Source organism: Bufo bufo, chromosome 10 (assembly GCF_905171765.1).
Source record: "Bufo bufo chromosome 10, aBufBuf1.1, whole genome shotgun sequence".
Lineage (NCBI taxonomy): Eukaryota > Metazoa > Chordata > Amphibia > Anura > Bufonidae > Bufo > Bufo bufo.
This window is the reverse complement of record NC_053398.1, coordinates 146,931,997-146,959,009: the sequence shown is the minus strand read 5'-3', so window position 1 is coordinate 146,959,009 and position 27,013 is coordinate 146,931,997. Positions and strand designations below refer to the sequence as shown.

At 44.5% G+C, this 27,013-nt stretch overlaps 1 long non-coding RNA gene across 1 annotated transcript; it reads left to right on the top strand.

Annotated features, from left to right (window-relative positions):
- The first annotated feature begins 11,766 nt into the window (after positions 1-11,766).
- Positions 11,767-14,364, top strand: LOC120980979. The gene is made up of 3 exons (XR_005774596.1): positions 11,767-12,660; positions 13,311-13,492; positions 13,883-14,364. It is a non-coding gene; the product is annotated as an uncharacterized LOC120980979 (long non-coding RNA).
- The last annotated feature ends 12,649 nt before the right edge of the window (positions 14,365-27,013 follow it).

Below are 27,013 nucleotides of genomic sequence, written 5' to 3'. Positions count from 1 at the left end.
CTGATAGCACATGTCTATGAGAGGATGAATAGAAGTGCAGGCAAGCCTCGTGGTCAGACGCAGGAGGGCAGCAGATTCCTGCGTGTAGTTAGCTAGCAGTGGAGGTGGTGGCACTAGTCATAGAGGTCCCGAAGCCAAAGCTGAAGGATAGAAAGAGTCTCCACATCCTGATAGTCCGGCCTTCTGCCTGTAGACTGGACATCAGGGAGAAGGTGGACGGTGCTGATGGCAGATACCGCCATCTTCTCTGCTGCCACTCTGAAGAGACTGGGTCGGAGTGCCCTCGTCCAGGGGCTGGGGGCAACATAAGCCAGAGGAAGAGGGGGTTGTTGCCTCTTAAAGAGACAGTGTCCGTGTATAACTTGTTGTCTGTGCCCTCAGTGAGAGGCTCTGAATCCGCGCGATCGTTGCCTCTTGGAAGACTGTAACCACTCGGCCTGTTGTCTGTCAAAATGGTGTTGTGACCATTAAAGGGGTTCTCCAGCCTCAATAACAAAATAAGTGACAGGCGAGGAAGACCTTCTGATGGTCATGTGACCTTGGAGCCTCAGTGGGATCAGGAAAACTGAATGTCTGACTGCTTCCTCCATCCTAGGGAGCGTCACATAGCACTGAAGGGTTAACAGATCCTTATGGTCATGTACCCCCTCATCACCACCATCATCTATACTTTCACCCTCATCATCCATACTCTCAACCCTACTCTGTGCTATCACAGTGTCAGTAATATAATTGGTCGATGATGCTCTGTGCCCAATAAGCCGTTGTGGGCGATATTAGCCACGCGATTATCCCGTAGATCAGGCATGCTCAACCTGCGGCCCTCCAGCTGTTGCAAAACTACAACTCCCATCATTCCCTGACAGCCTACAGCTATCATCCTACAGAAGGGCATCGTGGGAGTTGTAGTTTTACAACAGCTGGAGGGCCGCAGGTTGAGCATGCCTGCCGTAGATAATTGTTGCATCAAGCAAAGGAACCTGCAGACATGTGATCTGTAGACATGGGATCTGCAGACGTGTGATCTGTAGACGTGTGATCTGTAAACGTGTGATCTGTAGACGTGTGATCTGCAGACGTGTGATCTGCAGACGTGGGATCTGCAGACGTGGGATCTGCAGACGTGGGATCTGCAGACGTGGGATCTGCAGACGTGGGATCTTCAGACGTGTGATCTTCAGACGTGTGATCTGTAGACGTGTGATCTGTAGACGTGTGATCTGTAGACGTGTGATCTGCAGACGTGGGATCTGCAGACGTGGGATCTGCAGACGTGTGATCTTCAGACGTGTGATCTGCAGACGTGTGATCTTCAGACGTGTGATCTTCAGACGTGTGATCTGCAGACGTGTGATCTTCAGACGTGTGATCTGCAGACGTGGGATCTGCAGACGTGGGATCTGCAGACGTGGGATCTGCAGACGTGGGATCTGCAGACGTGTGATCTTCAGACGTGTGATCTTCAGACGTTTGATCTGTAAACATGTGATTTGCAGACGTTTGATCTGTAGACATGTGATCTGTAGATGTGTGACCTGATCTGTAGACATGTGATCTGTAGACATGTGATATGTAGATGTGTGACCATCAGACATGTGATATGAAGACATGTTATCTTCAGACGTGTGATCTGCAGTAGTGTGATATGTAGATGTGTGACCAGCAGACGTGATCTGTAGACATGTGATCTGTAGACCTTATTTGCAGATGTGTGACCTGTAGACGTGATCTGTAGACATGTGAATCTGAATAAGAAGAGCTGCACTGTAAAGTATAAGGGTTGCGCAACCACAGAGTGAGCCTCTTAGGGTTAGAGTTAGGCCTCTTGCACACGAACATGTGCGCCCGAATGCACGAACACCCACCGTGGGGCAGCCGCAGCGGATCGCGGACCCATTCACTTTAATGGGTCCGCAATCCAGCCGTTCCGCAAAAAGATAGGACATGTTCTATCTTTTTGCGGAACGGAAGTACGGGAAGAAACCCCACAGAGGCACTCCGTATTGCTTCTGTAGGGTTCCGTTCCGCACCATTCCACATCTCGGTATTTGCGGACCCATTAAAGTGAATGGGTCCTCATCCATGATGCGGAATGAACACGGAACGGTGCCCGTGTATTGCTGATCCGCAAATGCGGTCCGCAATACGGCGACGGAGCGCACACATTCGTGTGAAAGAGGCCTTAGGATTATGAGGCTGTGTCGGGGGCTGGGGTTCCCGCCGACTGCAGGCAGATACCGATCCCCCGTTTCCCCTTTGTCTCCACTTTTGCAGGACTCATCTGTGTTGAATAAAATTTTTTTTTCCATTTGCAGCAAAACAAACAGTGACCACCGACCATGACACGGGTGGGATAACACGGGTGTAACATGATTAGCGAGGCGTCGTGCTGTGCCTCATGCCCGCAGCTTTGCCCGCAGAGACGCAGGTGTACGGGACGTATGAGAAGGAGCCATTGTCTGCTCAGGACCATGTCAGAGGCTTCCTGTTCACTCTTCCTGGCGGCGCTCGCTCTGGGACCTTCAGCTTCAATGCAAAATGCATCTGCTGCTGGAAATGGGAATTCTCCCCTGTTCAGGAATCCTGCGGGTCACCCTGGAAAAACAGAGCAAGAGGCAGAGGCAGGACCTCCCTGAAAAGCAAGATATGGGTGACACATCACCCTGACTGAGCACCGCCTGACACCCTGACTGAGCACCGCCTGACACCCTGACTGAGCACCACCTGACACCCTGACTGAGCACCGCCTGACACCCTGACTGAGCACCGCCTGACACCATGACTGAGCACCGCCTGACACCCTGACTGAGCACCGCCTGACACCCTGACTGAGCACCGCCTGACACCCTGACTGAGCACCACCTGACACCCTGACTGAGCACCGCCTGACACCCTGACTGAGCACCGCCTGACACCATGACTGAGCACCGCCTGACACCGTGACTGAGCACCGCCTGACACCCTGACTGAGCACCGCCTGACACCCTGACTGAGCACCGCCTGACACCCTGACTGAGCACCACCTGACACCCTGACTGAGCACCGCCTGACACCCTGACTGCACACCGCCTGACACCCTGACTGAGCATTGCCTGACACCTGCCTTAGCACCGCCTGACACCCTGACTGTGAACCGCCTGACACCCTGAATGAGCTTTGCCTGACACCCTGACTACGCACCGCATGACACCCTGACTGAGCACCGCCTGACACCCTGAAGGAGCACCGCCTGACGCCCTGTCTACGCACCGCCTTATGCCCTTACTACGCACCGCCTGACACCCTGACTATGCACCGCCTGACACCCTGACTGAGCACCACCTGACACCCTGACTGAGCACCGCCTGACACCCTGACTGCACACCGCCTGACACCCTGACTGAGCATTGCCTGACACCTGCCTTAGCACCGCCTGACACCCTGACTGTGAACCGCCTGACACCCTGAATGAGCTTTGCCTGACACCCTGACTACGCACCGCATGACACCCTGACTGAGCACCGCCTGACACCCTGAAGGAGCACCGCCTGACGCCCTGTCTACGCACCGCCTTATGCCCTTACTACGCACTGCCTGACATGCTGACTGAGCACAGCCTGACCAGCCTGACACCCTGACTGCGCACCGCCTGACACCCTGACTGCGCACCGCCTGACACCCTGACTACGCACCGCCTGACACCCTTACTACGCACCGCCTGACACCCTGACTACGCACCGCCTGACACCCTTACTACGCACTGCCTGACATGCTGACTAAGCACAGCCTGACCAGCCTGACACCCTGACTGCGCACCGCCTGACACCCTGACTGCACACCGCCTGACACCCTGACTGAGCTTTGCCTGACACCCTGACTGAGCTTTGCCTGACACCCTGACTGAGCTTTGCCTGACACCCTGACTGAGCACCGCATGACACCCTGACTGAGCACCGCCTGACACCCTGACTACGCACCGCCTTACGCCCTTACTACGCACTGCCTGACATGCTGACTGAGCACAGCCTGACCAGCCTGACACCCTGACTGCGCACCGCCTGACACCCTGACTACGCACCGCCTGACACCCTGACTACGCACAGCCTGATACCCTGACTACGCACTGCCTGACACCCTGACTGAGCACCGCCTGACACCCTGACTACGCACCGCCTGACACCCTGACTACGCACAGCCTGATACCCTGACTACGCACCGCCTGACACCCTGAAGGAGCACCGCCTGACGCCCTGACATGCTGACATGCTGACTGAGCACAGCCTGACCAGCCTGACACCCTGACTGCACACCGCCTGACACCCTGACTAAGCACCACCTGACACCCTGACTGAGCACCCTGATACATCTTAATGACTGCACACCCTGACATTGAGGAGTAGGGGTATTTGTTTCAGTGGTGATGCAGAATAAAGGGGGATCTTGTGTGATAACAGAGACGAAGTCTGATACTCAAATATCCCTCCAATAATGTATAGACTGCAGTGTAAAGCATCAGGGACAGACCAACAGGAAGCAGGTTTCAGCCTACCTCAGACTCCAACAGACAATGCAGTTTAGGCCGAGTTCACACTTCAGTTATTTAGTCAGTTGTTTCCATCAGTTACTGTGAACCAAAACCAGGTGCCGGTCAAAAACACGGAACAGGAGGAAATCCTCCATTACACCCGATATCTGAGGAGGCTTCACTGCGGGATACCCGATGGAAATAACTGACCAGATAACTGAAGTGTGAACTGGGCCTAATGGTGCGGAGGTGAACAGCAGGTGAGTCTGACCCGCAGGTGACGGCAGAATGTCATAAGCATCAGATTAGGAATTTTCACTCTTTCCGGGCGTTGACGAGGACGCGTCCTGGAGGATTGGAGAACAACCAAAATCCCTGAGTGTAAATGTTACTATTCACTGTAAGCAGGCAGAGGTCCTGGAAAAGACAAAGAATCGAAACATAAAGTCAGAGAGGATTGTGTAGCTTGGATTCAGTCAATGAAATATTATCTAGACCGGATACATTGTAACAAGACTTCAGCTGTGAGAAGCATCAGCTCAGGATTAGGTTTTCAGTCATTTGATGTAAGGGGAAATGTTTCCATTCACTGACAGCAAGCAGAGATCTTTTAAAATAGTGAGGAATTGAAAGTTGCAGAAAACCTAAAACCGGAGGATCCCTTTAAGGCTGGCGCCTGGTAAATATCAGACAGCTGGGGCTATACCAGTCAGACTGGTGGCATTTCTGGATGTGAGGGGTCAGATCAGAGCGGGCATGTGACGCCATTTCCCGCGTGACGCCTTCCTTCCCCCGCTTCTGACATGGCTGCCAGGGAAGAGGCGTTCTGTTCAGTGACTGCAGTGTCGGCTCCTTCAGCAGCCCGATGTCACATCATTAATAACGCCGAGGACGTTACGGGCGGTGGCGCTGCCAACCACTCGCCAGTGGGCAGATCTGCAAATCAGCAGAAATTCTGCTGCAGTCACTAAACCAGAAACCTCAAGTCTGTGAGTTCAGCAGCCAAGAGCCGCTCAGATACGGCGCGTCAGCAGGAGCGGCCCCCGACCAACCTCACCCACCCTCTGCGCCATCGATGGTCTGCACGGGCGTCACCAAGCTTTCCTGAATGGCAAGCCTGCCAGTGTGTATCACTGCATAACAGGAAATCTGGGTACCAACCAACATGGCTTTCTCCCACGCCCAATCATTACATAACATGGCAGAAGATCTGAAGGCGGCCATATTGGCTGTCACCCAGCTTTCCCAGGAACAGACAGAACAGACTTTTATTCAGGTCACAGCAGTGGCATTTCCCGGCGGTTCCCACTGCCTCCTCTGTGTGGCGCTGCAGCCGCCATCCGGCGGTCAGCATTCCTGTGCGGATCTTCAGTCATTTCACTTTAAATCCCACCGGCAGCCCCTAATCTCCACATGGGGATGGTCTCCTCATCTCTTCTGTAAACAGGGATTACAGAGGGATCTCCGTGTCTGACCTGAGCGCAGAGCGAAGCACTGACCCATCAAAGAGGCGTCTCACATGTCCAGCAGCTGCAGCACCTGACACCTTCCCTGCGACACATGAGCCCCGGCGGCCATTGCTCTGCAGGACTGGGGGGTCCACGTGGATGGAAATGATGGCAGAGAACAGCGGGGTTCCATCAGAATAGAAGCCGCTTATCCTGCAGGAAATGGAACCAAGCGACTGCAGAATGTGGGAACCGAACATGGAAGAGAGCTAGAGGAGGATGGCACGAGGGCATGAGACCCAGATGTAAGGGGGCAAGATGATGATCTGTAATAGATGCCCCTCAAGAAAAACAATGTGCCAGCCACACTTCCAGCCAGTGCCAGCCAATGCCATCTATAATGCCAGCCAGTGCCTCACACTGCCAGCCTGTGCCATCCACTCTGCCAGCCAGTGCCATCCAATTGCCAGCCAGTGCCACGAACACTGCCAGCCTGTGCCATACAACTGCCAACCAGTATTAGCCACCTTGCCAGCCTGGGCCATCCATACTTCCAGCCAGTGCCATCCAACTGCCAGCCAGTGCCATCTATAATGCCAGCCAGTGCCTCACACTGCCAGCCTGTGCCATCCACTCGGCCAGCCATTGCCATCCACACTGCCAGCCAGTGCCATCCAACTGCCAACCAGTTCCATCCACTCTGCCAGCCAGTGCCATCCACACTGCCAGCCTGTGCCATCCACACTGCCAGCCTGTGCCATCCACACTTCCAGCCAGTGCCATCCAACTGCCAACCATTGCCATCTACACTGCCAGCCAGTGCCATCCACACTGCCAGTCTGTGTTATCCACTCTGCCAGCCAGTGCCATACAACTGCCAGCTAGTGCCATCCACACTGCCAGCCTGTGCCATCCACACTTCCAGCCAGTGCCATCCAACTGCCAACCATTGCCATCTACACTGCCAGCCAGTGCCATCCACACTGCCAGTCTGTGTTATCCACTCTGCCAGCCAGTGCCATACAACTGCCAGCTAGTGCCATCCACACTGCCAGCCAGTGCCATACAACTGCCAGCTAGTGCCATCCACACTGCCAGCCAGTGCCATACAACTGCCAGCCAGTGTCATCCACAAGGCCCCAATGTGCCACTGATGCTACACCTCATAGTTCTATGTGTACTGCACCACAGCCACTGCCACCCAACATCCCACCCATTAACAGCCACTGCAGTCCACACTGCCCCTAATGTAATAAAGAAAAAACCAGCAGCAGAAAGCCAGGATCCCAGAAAGCGTGGTCATCTGACCAATTTAAGGGGTGACTTACTCCAGTTTAGGGGGCAAAACTGACTCATCGACTTACCTGCTTCCTGGATCACTTATCGCCCTCAAGGTTCACTGATCTTTTCATCCAAGATGAAGATGGTGGTCCAGTGGATGGAACCATAGTGGTCCATGGACAGTCCTCCACATGTGCTGTGGGATATTTATTGGAGATAAGACTCAGTAAAGGACTCCCCCCCCCACCAGACATCTCTGATGTTCTGTACCTCCTGAAACGCGTTACCAGGACTTTGTATCCCACTGAGCGTTATCTCCAATAAATATACCTTTGAGCCACAGCACATGTGGAGGACTGTCCATGGACCACTAAGGTTAAAGCGCCATCCATATAATGGAAGACAAGACCGATGAACCCTGTGGGTGATAAGCAATCCAGGAAGGGGGTAAGTCAATGTGTCAGCTGCTGCCCCCTAAACTGGAGCAGGTCCCTCCTTATATTGCTCCATTGACTACACTTTCTGGGATCCTGGCTTTCTGCTGACTCAGCGCTTCTTTTCTTTCTACTTTACATTTATATATTGATTTTCACCCGAACCAAACATTTTGGAATTAGGTGTCCTTCACCGATCTCTAGTTTGGATTTTTTATGAACAGAGATTAATATTACTGGTTTGTGTGAAGGCTCTCCTGGCCCTAGGTGTAATGGTCTATGTCTGAGATAAACTGAGGTGGGCACCATGTCTGAGATAAACTGAGGTGGGCACCATGTCTGAGATAAACTGAGGTGGGCACCATGTCTGAGATAAACTGAGGTGGGCACCATGTCTGAAATAAACTTAGGTGGACACCATGTCTGAGATAAATGAAGACGGGCACCATGTCCAACATAAACTGAGGTGGGCACCATGTCTGACATAAACTGAGGTGGGCACCATGTCTGACATAAACTGAGGTGGGCACCATGTCTGAGATAAACTGAGAGTACGGTACCATTTCTGAAATAAACTTAGGTGGACACCATGTCTGAGATAAACTGATGTGGGTCCCATGTCTAAGATAAATGAAGATGGGCACCATGTCTGACATAAACTGAGGTGGGCAGCATATATGAAGATTGGCACCATATTTGAGATAAATGATGAGGTGGGCACCATGCCTGAGATAAAGTGAGGTAGGCACCATGTCTGAGATAAACTGAGGTGGGCACCATGTAGGAGATAAACTGAGGTGGGCAGTATGCCTGACATAAACTTAGGTGGGCACTATGTTTGAGATAAAGTGGGGTGGGCACCATGTCTGAGATAAAGTAAGGTGGGCAGCATGTCTGAGATAAATGAAGATTGGCACCATATCTGAGATAAATGAAGATTGGCACCATATCTGAAATAAACTGATGTGGGGCCCATGTCTGAGATAAATGAAGACGGGCACCATGTCCGACATAAACCGAGGTGGGCACCATGTCTGACATTAACTGAGGTGCACTGGGCACCATGTCTGAGATAAACTGAGTAGGGCACCATGTCTGAGATAAATGAAGATGGGCACTATGTACGACATAAACTGAGGTGGGCACCATGTCTGACATAAACTGAGGTGGGCAGCATGTCTGAGATAAAGTGAGGTGGGCAGCATGTCTGAGATAAAGTGAGGTGGGCACCATGGGGGAGATAAAGTGAGGTGGGCAGCATGTCTGAGATAAAGTGAGGTGGGCACCATGTCTGAGATAAAGTGAGGTGGGCACCATGTCTGAGATAAAGTGAGGTGGGCAGCATGTCTGAGATAAAGTGAGGTGGGCACCATGTCTGAGATAAAGTGAGGTGGGCACCATGTCTGAGATAAAGTGAGGTGGGCACCATGTCTGAGATAAAGTGAGGTGGGCACCATGTCTGAGATAAAGTGAGGTGGGCACCATGTCTGAGATAAAGTGAGGTGGGCAGCATGTCTGAGATAAAGTGAGGTGGGCAGCATGTCTGAGATAAAGTGAGGTAGGTGCTATATCTGATAAGGTGGGCTCCATGGGGGAGATTTTGCTCCATAACCAACTTTTAGAACTGAGAGAAGAATGGGAGAGGAACAGGAAGTACCGAAAATGCCCGGCGCTTGTTAATGAAAAGCCGTCATGAGTTTGCTCTTGTCTGGGGTCAGCTTCCATCATCAGCGCCTTTTCTCTAATAACATATTAATAAATGTGATTATCCTAACACCATTTTATTAACCGTGCCCAATTTTCTTGGCAGATTTGTACTTTGGCGCGAATCCTTCTTTAGGGAGTGAATACTGATGTTGACGTGTCGTAAATTTGACACAGACTAGATGGCTTGTAATTTTGATGCATTTTGCACTAGTTTTTTGGTGCAGATTGAATGATAAATTATGTCTGAGATAAATGAAGATGGCGCCATTCTGAGTTATTCAGATGCTCCCCGGTAATAGACCGCAAAGCTGTGAATGAGGACCCTCATAACGTCGGTAGGTGCTCTAAAGCCTTCCTGAGAACTTGGAACCCTTGGTACTAATGATGGACGCATCAAAGTAGTGCCATCATGTATAGTGCGGAGGCATTGTACATGAAGTGGGCGCCCTTAGGTGGAGGGAACATTGACCAGCTTTCAGATTGTCCAGGGCATTGTGGATCCAGTCCTACTGCCATCATACATAGTGCATGGTATAGAGGTACTATGTATGTGCATTGTATAGAGGTACTATGTATGTGCATGTAGTGGTACTATGTATGTGCATTGTATAGAGGTACTATGTATGTGCATTGTATAGAGGTACTATGTATGTGCATTGTATAGAGGTACTATGTATGTGCATTGTATAGAGGTACTATGTATGTGCATGGTATAGAGGTACTATGTATGTGCATGGTATAGAGGTACTATGTATGTGCATTGTATAGAGGTACTATGTATGTGCATGTAGTGGTACTATGTATGTGCATTGTATAGAGGTACTATGTATGTGCATTGTATAGAGGTACTATGTATGTGCATGGTATAGAGGTACTATGTATGTGCATGGTATAGTGGTACTATGTATGTGCATGTAGTGGTACTATGTATGTGCATTGTATAGAGGTACTATGTATGTGCATTGTATAGAGGTACTATGTATGTGCATGGTATAGAGGTACTATGTATGTGCATTGTATAGTGGTACTAAGTATGTGCATGGTATAGTAGTACTATGTATGTGCATGGTATAGTGGTACTATGTATGTGCATTGTATAGAGGTACTATGTATGTGCATGGTATAGTGGTACTATGTATGTGCATTGTATAGAGGTACTATGTATGTGCATTGTATAGAGGTACTATGTATGTGCATTGTATAGAGGTACTATGTATGTGCATGGTATAGAGGTACTATGTATGTGCATTGTATAGAGGTACTATGTATGTGCATTGTATAGAGGTACTATGTATGTGCATTGTATAGAGGTACTATGTATGTGCATTGTATAGAGGTACTATGTATGTGCATTGTATAGAGGTACTATGTATGTGTATGGTATAGTGGTACTATGTATGTGCATTGTATAGAGGTACTATGTATGTGCATGGTATAGTGGTACTAAGTATGTGCATGGTATAGTAGTACTAAGTATGTGCATGGTATAGAGGTACTATGTATGTGCATTGTATAGTGGTACTAAGTATGTGCATGGTATAGAGGTACTATGTATGTGCATTGTATAGAGGTACTAAGTATGTGCATGGTATAGTAGTACTAAGTATGTGCATGGAATAGAGGTACTATGTATGTGCATTGTATAGTGGTACTAAGTATGTGCATGGTATAGAGGTACAATGTATGTGCATGGTATAGAGGTACTAAGTATGTGCATTGTATAGAGGTACTATGTATGTGCATTGTATAGTGGTACTAAGTATGTGCATGGTATAGTAGTACTATGTATGTGCATTGTATAGTAGTACTAAGTATGTGCATTGTATAGTGGTACTAAGTATGTGCATGGTATAGTAGTACTATGTATGTGCATTGTATAGTAGTACTAAGTATGTGCATGGTATAGAGGTACTATGTATGTGCATTGTATAGTGGTACTAAGTATGTGCATGGTATAGTAGTACTATGTATGTGCATTGTATAGTGGTACTAAGTATGTGCATGGTATAGAGATACTATGTATGTGCATTGTATAGAGGTACAATGTATGTGCATGGTATAGTAGTACTACGTATGTGCATTGTATAGTGGTACTACGTATGTGTATGGTATAGTGGTACTACGTATGTGTATGGTATAGTGGTACTACGTATGTGTATGGTATAGTGGTACTACGTATGTGTATGGTATAGTGGTACTACGTATGTGTATGGTATAGTGGTACTACGTATGTGTATGGTATAGAGGTACTACGTATGTGTATGGTATTGTGGTACTACGTATGTGTATGGTATAGTGGTACTACGTATGTGTATGGTATAGAAGTACCATGTATGTGCATGGTATAGAAGTACTATGTATGTGTATGGTATAGAAGCACTATGTATGTGTATGGTATAGAGGTACTACGTATGTGTATGGTATAGAGGTACTACGTATGTGTATGGTATAGTGGTACTACGTATGTGTATGGTATAGTGGTACTACGTATGTGTATGGTATAGAGGTACTACGTATGTGTATGGTATAGAGGTACTACGTATGTGTATGGTATAGTGGTACTATGTGTGTGTATGGTATAGAGGTACTACGTATGTGCATGGTATAGAGGTACTACGTATGTGTATGGTATAGAGGTACTACGTATGTGTATGGTATAGAGGTACTACGTATGTGTATGGTATAGAGGTACTATGTATGTGTATGGTATAGAGGTACTACGTATGTGTATGGTATAGAGGTACTACGTATGTGCATGGTATAGTGGTACTACGTATGTGCATGGTATAGTGGTACTACGTATGTGTATGGTATAGAGGTACTACGTATGTGTATGGTATAGAGGTACTACGTATGTGTATGGTATAGTGGTACTACGTATGTGTATGGTATAGAGGTACTACGTATGTGTATGGTATAGTGGTACTATGTATGTGTATGGTATAGAGGTACTACGTATGTGTATGGTATAGAGGTACTATGTATGTGCATTGTATAGTGGTACTACGTATGTGTATGGTATAGAGGTACTACGTATGTGTATGGTATAGAGGTACTACGTATGTGTATGGTATAGTGGTACTACGTATGTGTATGGTATAGAGGTACTACGTATGTGCATGGTATAGAGGTACTATGTATGTGTATGGTATAGAGGTACTACGTATGTGCATGGTATAGAGGTACTATGTGTGTGTATGGTATAGAGGTACTACGTATGTGTATGGTATAGAGGTACTACGTATGTGTATGGTATAGTGGTACTACGTATGTGCATGGTATAGAGGTACTACGTATGTGCATGGTATAGAGGTACTATGTATGTGTATGGTATAGAGGTACTACGTATGTGCATAGTATAGAGGTACTATGTATGTGCATGGTATAGTGGTGCAATGGATGTGTATGGTATAGAAGTACTACGTATGTGTAGGGTATAGAAGTACTACGTATGTGCATGGTATAGAGGTACTACGTATGTGCATGGTATAGAGGTACTACGTATGTGCATGGTATAGAGGTACTACGTATGTGTATGGTATAGAGGTACTACGTATGTGCATGGTATAGTGGTACTATGTATGTGTATGGTATAGAGGTACTATGTATGTGTATGGTATAGAGGTACTACGTATGTGCATGGTATAGAGGTACTACGTATGTGTATGGTATAGAGGTACTACGTATGTGTATGGTATAGAGGTACTACGTATGTGTATGGTATAGAGGTACTATGTATGTGTATGGTATAGAGGTACTACGTATGTGTATGGTATAGAGGTACTACGTATGTGCATGGTATAGTGGTACTACGTATGTGCATGGTATAGTGGTACTACGTATGTGTATGGTATAGAGGTACTACGTATGTGTATGGTATAGAGGTACTACGTATGTGTATGGTATAGTGGTACTACGTATGTGTATGGTATAGAGGTACTACGTATGTGTATGGTATAGTGGTACTATGTATGTGTATGGTATAGAGGTACTACGTATGTGTATGGTATAGAGGTACTATGTATGTGCATTGTATAGTGGTACTACGTATGTGTATGGTATAGAGGTACTACGTATGTGTATGGTATAGAGGTACTACGTATGTGTATGGTATAGTGGTACTACGTATGTGTATGGTATAGAGGTACTACGTATGTGCATGGTATAGAGGTACTATGTATGTGTATGGTATAGAGGTACTACGTATGTGCATGGTATAGAGGTACTATGTGTGTGTATGGTATAGAGGTACTACGTATGTGTATGGTATAGAGGTACTACGTATGTGTATGGTATAGTGGTACTACGTATGTGCATGGTATAGAGGTACTACGTATGTGCATGGTATAGAGGTACTATGTATGTGTATGGTATAGAGGTACTACGTATGTGCATAGTATAGAGGTACTATGTATGTGCATGGTATAGTGGTGCAATGGATGTGTATGGTATAGAAGTACTACGTATGTGTAGGGTATAGAAGTACTACGTATGTGCATGGTATAGAGGTACTACGTATGTGCATGGTATAGAGGTACTACGTATGTGCATGGTATAGAGGTACTACGTATGTGTATGGTATAGAGGTACTACGTATGTGCATGGTATAGTGGTACTATGTATGTGTATGGTATAGAGGTACTATGTATGTGTATGGTATAGAGGTACTACGTATGTGTATGGTATAGTGGTACTATGTATGTGTATGGTATAGAGGTACTACGTATGTGTATGGTATAGTGGTACTATGTATGTGTATGGTATAGAGGTACTATGTATGTGTATGGTATAGAGGTACTACGTATGTGTATGGTATAGTGGTACTATGTATGTGTATGGTATAGAGGTACTACGTATGTGTATGGTATAGTGGTACTATGTATGTGTATGGTATAGAGGTACTACGTATGTGTATGGTATAGTGGTACTATGTATGTGTATGGTATAGAGGTACTACGTATGTGCATAGTATAGAGGTACTACGTATGTGCATGGTACAGAGGTACTACGTATGTGCATGGTATAGAGGTACTACGTATGTGTATGGTATAGTGGTACTACGTATGTGTATGGTATAGAGGTACTATGTATGTGTATGGAATAGAGGTACTACGTATGTGTATGGTATAGAGGTACTACGTATGTGCATGGTATAGAGGTACTACGTATGTGCATGGTATAGAGGTACTACGTATGTGTATGGTATAGAGGTACTACGTATGTGCATGGTATAGTGGTACTACGTATGTGTATGCTATAGAGGTACTATGTATGTGTATGGTATAGAGGTACTACGTATGTGTATGGTATAGAAGTACTATGTATGTGCATGGTATAGAAGTACTATGTATGTGCATGGTATAGAAGTACTATGTATGTGCATGGTATAGAGGTACTACGTATGTGCATAGTATAGAGGTACTATGTATGTGCATGGTATAGTGGTGCAATGGATGTGTATGGTATAGAAGTACTACGTATGTGTAGGGTATAGAAGTACTACGTATGTGCATGGTATAGAGGTACTACGTATGTGCATGGTATAGAGGTACTACGTATGTGCATGGTATAGAGGTACTACATATGTGTATGGTATAGAGGTACTACGTATGTGCATGGTATAGTGGTACTATGTATGTGTATGGTATAGAGGTACTACGTATGTGTATGGTATAGTGGTACTATGTATGTGTATGGTATAGAGGTACTACGTATGTGTATGGTATAGTGGTACTATGTATGTGTATGGTATAGAGGTACTATGTATGTGTATGGTATAGAGGTACTACGTATGTGTATGGTATAGTGGTACTATGTATGTGTATGGTATAGAGGTACTACGTATGTGTATGGTATAGTGGTACTATGTATGTGTATGGTATAGAGGTACTACGTATGTGTATGGTATAGTGGTACTATGTATGTGTATGGTATAGAGGTACTACGTATGTGCATAGTATAGAGGTACTACGTATGTGCATGGTATAGAGGTACTACGTATGTGCATGGTATAGAGGTACTACGTATGTGTATGGTATAGTGGTACTACGTATGTGTATGGTATAGTGGTACTATGTATGTGTATGGTATAGAGGTACTACGTATGTGTATGGTATAGAGGTACTACGTATGTGCATGGTATAGAGGTACTACGTATGTGCATGGTATAGAGGTACTACGTATGTGTATGGTATAGAGGTACTACGTATGTGCATGGTATAGTGGTACTACGTATGTGTATGCTATAGAGGTACTATGTATGTGTATGGTATAGAGGTACTATGTATGTGCATGGTATAGAAGTACTATGTATGTGTATGGTATAGAGGTACTACGTATGTGCATAGTATAGAGGTACTATGTATGTGCATGGTATAGTGGTGCAATGGATGTGTATGGTATAGAAGTACTACGTATGTGTAGGGTATAGAAGTACTACGTATGTGTATGGTATAGAAGTACTATGTATGTGTATGGTATAGAGGTACTACGTATGTGCATGGTATAGTGGTGCAATGGATGTGTATGGTATAGAAGTACTACGTATGTGTAGGGTATAGAAGTACTACGTATGTGTAGGGTATAGAAGTACTACGTACAGTATGTGCATTGTATAGTGGTGCAATGGATGTGGTCCTTACAGGTGGTCTCTGCAGATCTTAGTAGATGTTGAACATTATCTCTGTTTTCTTGACCAAGCGCCAATTTATAAACCGCCATCCGCCTTCACGGAGCGCTGACACTGAGTGAGGGCTATGATTACCACTTGTGAACAATGTAATGATCATGGCGTCCTCCCAGCTCCGGGGAATAATGTGAACCTCCCTACATCTTCCAGATTACAGAAATATCAGATAATCATTAAGCCGCGAGGTGACTCATCTAATGATGGCGACTGAGCGAAAACCGGGAAATAATTGCCAGGATTTATTGGGAAGAAGACGTTTATAGCCGCGCGGGAGGCCTGTAATTAAACGTGAAGCCATTAGTGTCCTAATCCCATGTAAATCCAGAAGATAAACAATGGCGCATACTCCTGTCCCGCCCGCTCGAGAAGGAGCGGGGAGTCGGCAGCGGGAAGTAGGTTAGGAAAATACGGATTCATGTGGAATAGTTATAGATAATAACATTGCATTCTCCAGCAAAATAAATAAAACTCGAAACACGAGAAATTCAGCTTCACTCCACAGCGTGCAATCAGGCCGGGCGCACAGAGGTCTCTGAAAGTTACATAAAAAATGGAAAAAAATATAAATGTATAAAAAATTCTGTGTTTGATTAGAAATTCTTTTAATGTTTGTAATTTAAACCTTAATTTTTTTTTAAACACATTTTAATTGATTTGTTTATTAAAAAAGAAATTAGATTTTTATAAATCAACATTTTTATTTATTGAATTGTGATATTTAAAGGTATGCATTTATTTTATTTCCTAAGTATTTTAATTATTTAATTGAATTACATAAAAAATTTATTAACAATATGAAAAAATAATATTTGCAATGAATAAAATATTAATAAAAAAATAACCAATAGGAAAATGATACATTTATTACAAATAAATGTATCATTTTCCTATTGGTTATTTTTTTATTAATATTTTATTCATTGCAAATATATTTTTTTTCATATTGTTAATCAATTTTTAATGTAATTCAATTAAATAATTAAAATACTTAGGAAATAAAATAAATGCATACCTTTAAATATCAGAATTCTAGAGCCTATCATTTCTCATCTAATTATCATTTTCATATCATTTATCTTTACTGTTTTATTAATGTACTCTTATTCTTCTTACTTTTTTATGATGTGTATTTTATTGTGCAGACTAAAAATAATTCCTGTTATTGCAATTAAGGGAAAATGAACTGTTCCCCCCCCGACTTCACCTTTGATGATTTTGGGGGTAACTTTACATAAGTAACTTATTATGTGCTTTTTTATTGCTGTTTTGAAGTAAAACACATTTGTTATTTTTGCTCGTGTCAGTCAAGTGACATCAAAACCAGGGAGATTTTTGTTTTTCCGTGTGTGCCTTTAAAAGTGCGATTCTTTTTGAACATTAATGGGTGGTTGACTTTTTTTCACATGGTCGATGTTCTGTCAAACTACACAAAGAGGTTATGTGACAGCGCTCATAGAAGTTTAGCCAAATATCCTTCTGAAACGCGCTCTCTGGGGACGGCCCCTCGCCGTGAAAAACGGCTACAAGTTCATATAAATATTGGGGCAGGGAGCCAGAACAAACACAGCTCTGCAGCTTTGCTTATTGCACAGAATTCCTCCTTTCTCCGCTCCCTCCAGCCATCTCATTCTGAGAAGCCAAATTCCTTCTTTTTTTGGCAAATTGCAATAAACATTTGTAAAATATTTTGTTGCCTTTTAAAATAATAAAGTTATTTATACACAACGCAAATTAATAAAGCGAAACCCCCGATTTCCCAGCAGTCCTGGAATGCAGCGTGGGTGATGAAAGACGGTTACGCAGGAGAAACCGTACACAGAATTGAGGTGGATAAAACCCAAAAGACAAAATCACTAAAAAAGTTATATTTTACATTAGGGGAAGGCGATGTGAAAAGCACCAAAAATCAGTGCAGTGGTAGATTAGATACCTCAGCTCTGACGTATCACGTGTGGGCACCAGACCCGGACAGGAAATGACATGTGAGTGATAATAAGGGGCAACATTTCATCGGAAATGACTGGATGAAAAAATCTCTAAGGTTAATGAATCTGAAAACAATAAAAATGGCGCAAGTAATCGTCATCTTTATCAATACTCTGCACCATGATCAGAAATGTCACGTAACCATCGCTGTCGATACATTGTCTCTTTATACATTTGCATGGTGGTGATGGTACATTTAGATACAATGGGGGTCATTTATTATCCGGAAATACGCCAGTCTTAATAAATGACCACATTGTCTCTTTATAGATTTGTGTCATGCTGATCCTGAGGAAAGGACATCAAGAAACAAATCCCAGAAAACCACTATAATGTCAGATTACTCCAAATCATGAGCATTACTACCCTTGTGACGGGGCCCCTCTCCACACACAGAGCAGAGGATACTGACAACTGTGGCCCCATTCTATACTTTACTACAGAGCCCCATGATGCCTCCTGCTGTGGGTGCTATCTGCCCCAGCTCTCACATTACCCTTGTATTGTGAGATTACCTGTGTATTATTACCTGCCTGTGATATCATTATTAATGTTCTGCATTATTCTATGATCAGTGGATAGCAATTAAAAATAGGGACTGTCGAGGCGCTGCTCTGGGGTTCCAACGGTTTATTAAAAGACCACCGGAGGAAGGTGACGGCCCACCGCTGAAACCCGCGTTTATTTATTTATTTGTTAATACATTTAATATCCAGTGCAGCATCCTATACTCCCTTCTATTTTCATCTTTGTCTAATTTTATCCCTGTACTGTGACATCACTGTGTTTATTATCTCTGTACTGTGACATCACTGTGTGTATTATCCCTGTACTGTGACATCACTGTGTGTATTATCTCTGTACTGTGACATCACTGTGTTTATTATCTCTGTACTGTGACATCACTGTGTATATTATCTCTGTACTGTGACATCACTGTGTATATTATCTCTGTACTGTGACATCACTGTGTATATTATCTCTGTACTGTGACATCACTGTGTGTATTATCTCTGTACTGTGACATCACTGTGTTTATTATCTCTGTACTGTGACATCACTGTGTGTATTATCCCTGTACTGTGACATCACTGTGTTTATTATCCATGTACTGTGACATCACTGTGTCTATTATCTCTGTACTGTGACATCACTGTGTTTATTATCTCTGTACTGTGACATCACTGTGTGTATTATCCCTGTACTGTGACATCACTGTGTTTATTATCCATGTACTGTGACATCACTGTGTTTATTATCCCTGTACTGTGACATCACTGTGTTTATTATCCCTGTACTGTGACATCACTGTGTTTATTATTCCTGTACTGTGACATCACTGTGTTTATTATCCCTGTACTGTGACATCACTGTGTGTATTATCTCTGTACTGTGACATCACTCAGTTTATTATCCCTGTACTGTGACATCACTGTGTTTATTATTCCTGTACTGTGACATCACTGTGTTTATTATCCCTGTACTGTGACATCACTGTGTGTATTATCCCTGTACTGTGACATCACTGTGTTTATTATTCCTGTACTGTGACATCACTGTGTTTATTATCCCTGTACTGTGACATCACTGTGTTTATTATCTCTGTACTGTGACATCACTCAGTTTATTATCTCTGTGCTGTGACATCACTGTGTTTATTATCTCTGTACTGTGACATCACTGTGTGTATTATCTCTGTACTGTGACATCACTGTGTTTATTATCTCTGTACTGTGACATCACTGTGTTTATTATCTCTGTGCTGTGACATCACTGTGTTTATTATCTCTGTACTGTGACATCACTGTGTGTATTATCTCTGTACTGTGACATCACTGTGTGTATTATCTCTGTACTGTGACATCACTGTGTTTATTATCTCTGTACTGTGACATCACTGTGTGTATTATCTCTGTACTGTGACATCACTGTGTGTATTATCCCTGTACTGTGACATCACTGTGTTTATTATCCCTGTACTGTGACATCACTGTGTTTATTATCTCTGTACTGTGACATCACTGTGTTTATTATCCCTGTACTGTGACATCACTGTATTTATTATCCCTGTACTGTGACATCACTGTGTTTATTATCTCTGTACTGTGACATCACTATGTTTATTATCTCTGTACTGTGACATCACTGTGTTTATTATCTCTGTACTGTGACATCACTGTGTTTATTATCTCTGTACTGTGACATCACTGTGTGTATTATCTCTGTGCTGTGACATCACTGTGTTTATTATCCCTGTACTGTGACATCACTGTGTCTATTATCTCTGTACTGTGACATCACTGTGTTTATTATCCCTGTACTGTGACATCACTGTGTTTATTATCCCTGTACTGTGACATCACTGTGTTTATTATCTCTGTACTGTGATATCACTGTGTATATTATCTCTGTACTGTGACATCACTGTGTTTATTATCTCTGTACTGTGACATCACTGTGTTTATTATCTCTGTACTGTGACATCACTGTGTTTATTATCCCTGTACTGTGACATCACTGTGTTTATTATCGCTGTACTGTGACATCACTGTGTTTATTATCTCTGTACTGTGACATCACTGTGTTTATTATCTCTGTACTGTGACATCACTGTGTCTATTATCTCTGTACTGTGACATCACTGTGTTTATTATCCCTGTACTGTGACATCAGTGTGTTTATTATCCCTGTACTGTGACATCACTGTGTTTATTATCCCTGTACTGTGACATCACTGTGTCTATTATCTCTGTACTGTGACATCACTGTGTGTATTATCTCTGTACTGTGACATCACTGTGTGTATTATCCCTGTACTGTGACATCACTGTGTCTATTATCTCTGTACTGTGACATCACTGTGTTTATTATCTCTGTACTGTGACATCACTGTGTTTATTATATCTGTACTGTGACATCACTGTGTCTATTATCTCTGTACTGTGACATCACTGTGTGTATTATCCCTGTACTGTGACATCACTGTGTTTATTATCTCTGTACTGTGACATCACTGTGTTTATTATCTCTGTACTGTGACATCACTGTGTTTATTATCTCTGTACTGTGACATCACTGTGTTTATTATCTCTGTACTGTGACATCACTGTCTATTATCTCTGTACTGTGACATCACTGTGTTTATTATCTCTGTACTGTAACATCACTGTGTTTATTATCTCTGTACTGTGACATCACTGTGTTTATTATCTCTGTACTGTGACATCACTGTGTTTATTATCTCTGTACTGTGACATCACTGTGTGTATTATCCCTGTACTGTGACATCACTGTGTTTATTATCCCTGTACTGTGACATCACTGTGTTTATTATCTCTGTACTGTGACATCACTGTGTTTATTATCTCTGTACTGTGACATCACTGTTTATTATCTCTGTACTGTGACATCACTGTGTGTATTATCCCCGTACTGTGACATCACTGTGTTTATTATCCCTGTACTTTGACATCACTGTGTGCATTATCCCTGTACTGTGACATCACTGTGTGTATTATCTCTGTTCTGTGACATCACTGTGTTTACTATCCCTGTACTGTGACATCACTGTGTTTATTATATCTGTACTGTGACATCACTGTGTATTATCCCTGTACTGTGACATCACTGTGTTTATTATCCCTGTACTGTGACATCACTGTGTTTATTATCCCTGTACTGTGACATCACTGTGTTTATTATCCCTGTACTGTGACATCACTGTGTTTATTATCCCTGTACTGTGACATCATTGTGTGTATTATCCCTGTACTGTGACATCACTGTGTGTATTATCTCTGTACTGTGACATCACTGTGTGTATTATCTCTGTACTGTGACATCACTGTGTGTATTATCTCTGTACTGTGACATCACTGTGTGTATTATCCCTGTACTGTGACATCACTGTGTGTATTATCCCTGTACTGTGACATCACTGTGTGTATTATATCTGTACTGTGACATCACTGTGTGTATTATCTCTGTACTGTGACATCACTGTGTTTATTATCTCTGTACTGTGACATCACTGTGTGTATTATCCCTGTACTGTGACATCACTGTGTTTATTATCCATGTACTGTGACATCACTGTGTTTATTATCCCTGTACTGTGACATCACTGTGTTTATTATCTCTGTACTGTGACATCACTGTGTGTATTATCCCTGTACTGTGACATCACTGTGTTTATTATCCATGTACTGTGACATCACTGTGTCTATTATCTCTGTACTGTGACATCACTGTGTGTATTATCCCTGTACTGTGACATCACTGTGTGTATTATCCCTGTACTGTGACATCACTGTGTATATTATCTCTGTACTGTGACATCACTGTGTGTATTATCTCTGTACTGTGACATCACTGTGTTTATTATCTCTGTACTGTGACATCACTGTGTGTATTATCCCTGTACTGTGACATCACTGTGTGTATTATCCCTGTACTGTGACATCACTGTGTGTATTATCTCTGTACTGTGACATCATTGTGTTTATTATCCCTGTACTGTGACATCACTGTGTGTATTATCCCTGTACTGTGACATCACTGTGTGTATTATCCCCGTACTGTGACATCACTGTGTGTATTATCTCTGTACTGTGACATCACTGTGTGTATTATCTCTGTGCTGTGACATCACTGTGTGTATTATCTCTGTACTGTGACATCACTGTGTAAATTATTAGGTCAATTAAGTATCCAAGTGTTGGTATGGGGCTCCATGGTTACTTGTTACTTCCCTGGTGTATTTTCTTCCCTCTGGTCACCGTTGCTGCCATCATATTGTCCATGGAGGTTGTGACCCAACTTTCCGCAAACTCTGAATGACATTCCAACCTCCACGGTTTTGGTTTTTCCAATAAATTTAGGGAAGGCTCCACATATACTCTGGGAGCACTCTGGATTATCGCTCTCATGGTGCTGACTGGATTTACTAGCCGGAGAGCACGACCACAATGGAGACAGCCGCACTTCTATGTGCATGCTGCAAAGACAAAAACCCAAGTCAGCAGGTCCTAGTGCACAGGTGTGTGTCACCATGGATGAAAATACAAAATCAAACACAATGCTGCAGCAGCGTTCTGCAAACACAGAAAATACGATCTGATGTCGTGTGCATTGTAGGAAAGGATGAGAGGTCGTGAGGAAGATAATTTGTGCCCATCCAGCAGCTGGCACCAGGAGGGGTAGAATACAGAGTGGGCTCAGTGTACATATGGAGGCTGGTTGGCACCAAAATAGGTAGCATTTAATGTAGGTTCCTTTCCAGGTCACCTTGTCGTGGTGGACGGGCGCAAAGGTTTTTTATTGAAAATATATCTGCTAAGAACCTGTCATCGCTCCCTGTGGTGAGTGCAGCATTAGATCGTATACTCAGCGTCGCTGCATTGTGTTTGGTTTGGTGTTTCCAGGCACGGCGGCGCTCCTGCGCAATGGGACGTGTTGACCAGAATCTGACTCATCCCGAGAAAAAGCGGCATCTGAAGCTCATCCCGTCATCCACTGATATATGACTTCAAGCGCGGCGGTTCTAAATAAGATGGATGATGCCTGGTGCAGGGCAGGTCGCCGCTGGAGCTGGGGTTATGTGACCAGACGGCTGCCAGCGACCGCAGACATGACATTTTGATTTTGGCGTTTCCTCGCATCTCTTTGTGTTTCCCGATCACTGGAACTGGTGATGATGTCACCCAATGTACCGCAAGCCCAGGGGAGGTAAAGACAGCAATGCGGAATTAACGGAATCAGGTGGGGGATCAGGCGGTGCACTCCACCTGCAGAAGGGGCGAATCAAACCTCAAGAGGGTGGTGATTTATTCAAATGTGGATCCGTTTTTTTAGGAGCCTGGAATCTGTCACCCATTGATTTTCAATGTATTTAGCGGCGGATCTGTTTTTTTCCATTTTGATTTCACACAACTGCATCCTAACGGAACGGATGCATCCTGATGTGCAAAATCAAAACAGATCCATTAAATTCCGGTATTGAGATTTTTTGCTGGATCTCAATACCGGAATTTACAGCGCAGATGTGAAAGTCGCCATAGGCGACTTTTACACTAGCAGCAGCATTCTCCGGCGGGGGAACAGCCTGCCAGATCCGTGCTACCGCTAGTGCACCGCGCACCTGTTATAATTTTATATTCCGGCGGCCTCTCGGCATGTTTGACCGCCGGCCTGCCCCCATCATAGTGACTTCCGGAGGCACGGTGCACTAGCGGTAGCACGGATCCGGCAAGCTGTTCCCCCGCCGGAGAAGGCTGCCGCTAGTGTGAAAGTCGCCTAAGCCATGTTCATATCAGTATAGATGTAATAGGTGTTTATGAGCCGTCGGGAATTCAGAGGTAAATAAAGATCAATTGAAAAAAAATACGATTTTTAGCCCAAAATGAGTAAAATGCAATCGTAAAAAAAATTCCCCCCGACGGTGTCCTTGGCCTTTAAGCCGTTTGGCAGTCAGGGTCATATCAGTCAATGTCTGACCCCCCCCATATAGAGACCTGAACATCTCTGACCCGCGACCTCTGACATCCCAGCAGAATCCGGATTATCACTCCCATTGTTCCCGGGATTAAAGTCCCGCGCACCTGCTCAGGTAACCCGGGCAGAACGAGGGGTGATGGGCGTACGAGAGGAATGTGCCCTGAATGTCGCTGACGATGCCACGGCACTGCTCGTAGGACGCGTATGGCGACACATATACTGCTATCTATATGTAGAGTGGGCGGGGCTGTGACAACCTCTCAGACATGATATAGGGGCTGTTCTCGTCTCACGCGGTGATTCCATCGGCTCGGGTTCTGGTCATCGCCGTAATTCTCCATCTTGTTCGTGCTGCGATGAATAAACACTATGTGACCGGTGCGGGGGAGGGGGGTGATCACAGCAGATGCTGGGAGTCATTGTCCCGGGATTCTGGTTTCGGGTCTGTAAATTTCCTCCGCCAGTGTTTACGATAAATCGGGGTGACGCTTTTACGGCTTTCAGAAGCAGTAAATGCCCCGCTTGGCCTTATTAACCCTTTGAAGGCCAGGAGGAATGTGCCGCCGTCTGCTCCGCGCAGGAAGTCCAGCGGTGGTCAGCAGATAGCAGGTTCACACAATGTCATGGCTCCCCGCCGCCGCCGCGACATTCTTCACCCCACGGTTTTTATTTCGACTCCACACTGACGACTCAGTGAGCATTGTGACTGTGCGGAGGAGTTGGAAATGTTCTCAGAAATCCTCCACTGAGAGCGGGCGGATGCAATATCCTGCAGACCCGGGAACGAGACTGTAAATGATGGTGATCGGCAGCACCGCCCAACACCACCGGCCGCCCCACGAGGCTCCTGCAGGGGGCGCTGTTATACTGTGGCTCACTATGGGGGGCCGTGTGCTACAAACCCACCACCAGATTCCCTTACCGATTACATGAGCGCTGTGAGGGGTCCGGGGCTACATCTGGGGTCCACGATCTGGGGGCCGAGAGAAGGACCGTCCTACCCCCGACGGCAGAACCAAACAGGAGATCAGCGGCTGCCAGGCTCCTCCACTGCTGCTTATCTCTGGGTGACAGAGGTTGTCAGACCGGTCTGACCCACAGACCGCAGCGCGGTAACCAGGGGCGTAACTATAGGGGAAGCAGGGGAAGCGGCTGCTTTGGGGCCCTGACCCCAAAGGGGCCCATTCAGGAGGAGGAGGACTGAAAGATTTGGTCAGAACCCCCTCAACATTATTACACAATGAAATGATATACAGTGACAGTAAAGACGGTGTAGAAAACGGATGGAACAGCGGCCGCGACTGGTCTGAGAGAGCGACCGTCACTACCCACAGGAATGGGGGCGGGGGCCCCATTCAAAAATATGCCGTGGGGCCCAGTCATTTCTAGCTACCCCACTGGCGGTAACCCAGATGAGATACAGTCACAGCTGAGATACAGTCACAGATTAGATACAATCACAGATGAGATACAATCACAGATTAGATACAATCACAGATGAGATACAGTCACATTGATACAATTGCGATGAGATACAGTCACAGATTAGATACAATCACAGATTAGATACAATCATACTGATGGAGTTATGATGAGATACAGTCACAGATTAGATACAATCACAGATGAGATACAATCACAGATGAGATACAGTTATAGATGAGATACAGTCACAGATTAGATACAATCACAGATGAGATACAGTTATAGATTAGATACAGTCACAGATTAGATACAATCACAGATGAGATACAGTTATAGATTAGATACAATCACAGATTAGATACAATCACAGATTAGATACAGTTATAGATGAGATACAGTCACAGATTAGATACAATCACAGATGAGATACAGTTATAGATTAGATACAATCACAGATTAGATACAGTCACAGATTAGATACAATCACAGATGAAATACAGTTATAGATGAGATACAATCACAGATGAGATACAGTCACTGATGAGATACAGTCACAGATTAGATACAGTTATAGATGAGATAGTCACAGATTAGATACAATCACAGATTAGATACAATCACAGATGAGATACAGTCACAGATGAGATACAATCACAGATTAGATACAATCACAGATGAGATACAGTCACAGATGAGATACAGTTAGAGATGAGATACAGTCACAGATGAGATACAGTCACAGATGAGATACAGTTATAGATGAGATACAGTCACAGATTAGATACATACAATCACAGATGGGATACAGTTAGAGATGAGATACAGTCACAGATGATATACAGTTATAGATGAGATACAGTCACAGATGAGATACAATCACAGATGAGATACAGTTATAGATTAGATACAATCACAGATTAGATACAATCACAGATTAGATACAGTTATAGATGAGATACAGTCATAGATTAGATACAATCACAGATGAGATACAGTCACAAATTAGATACAATCACAGATGAGATACAGTCACAGATTAGATACA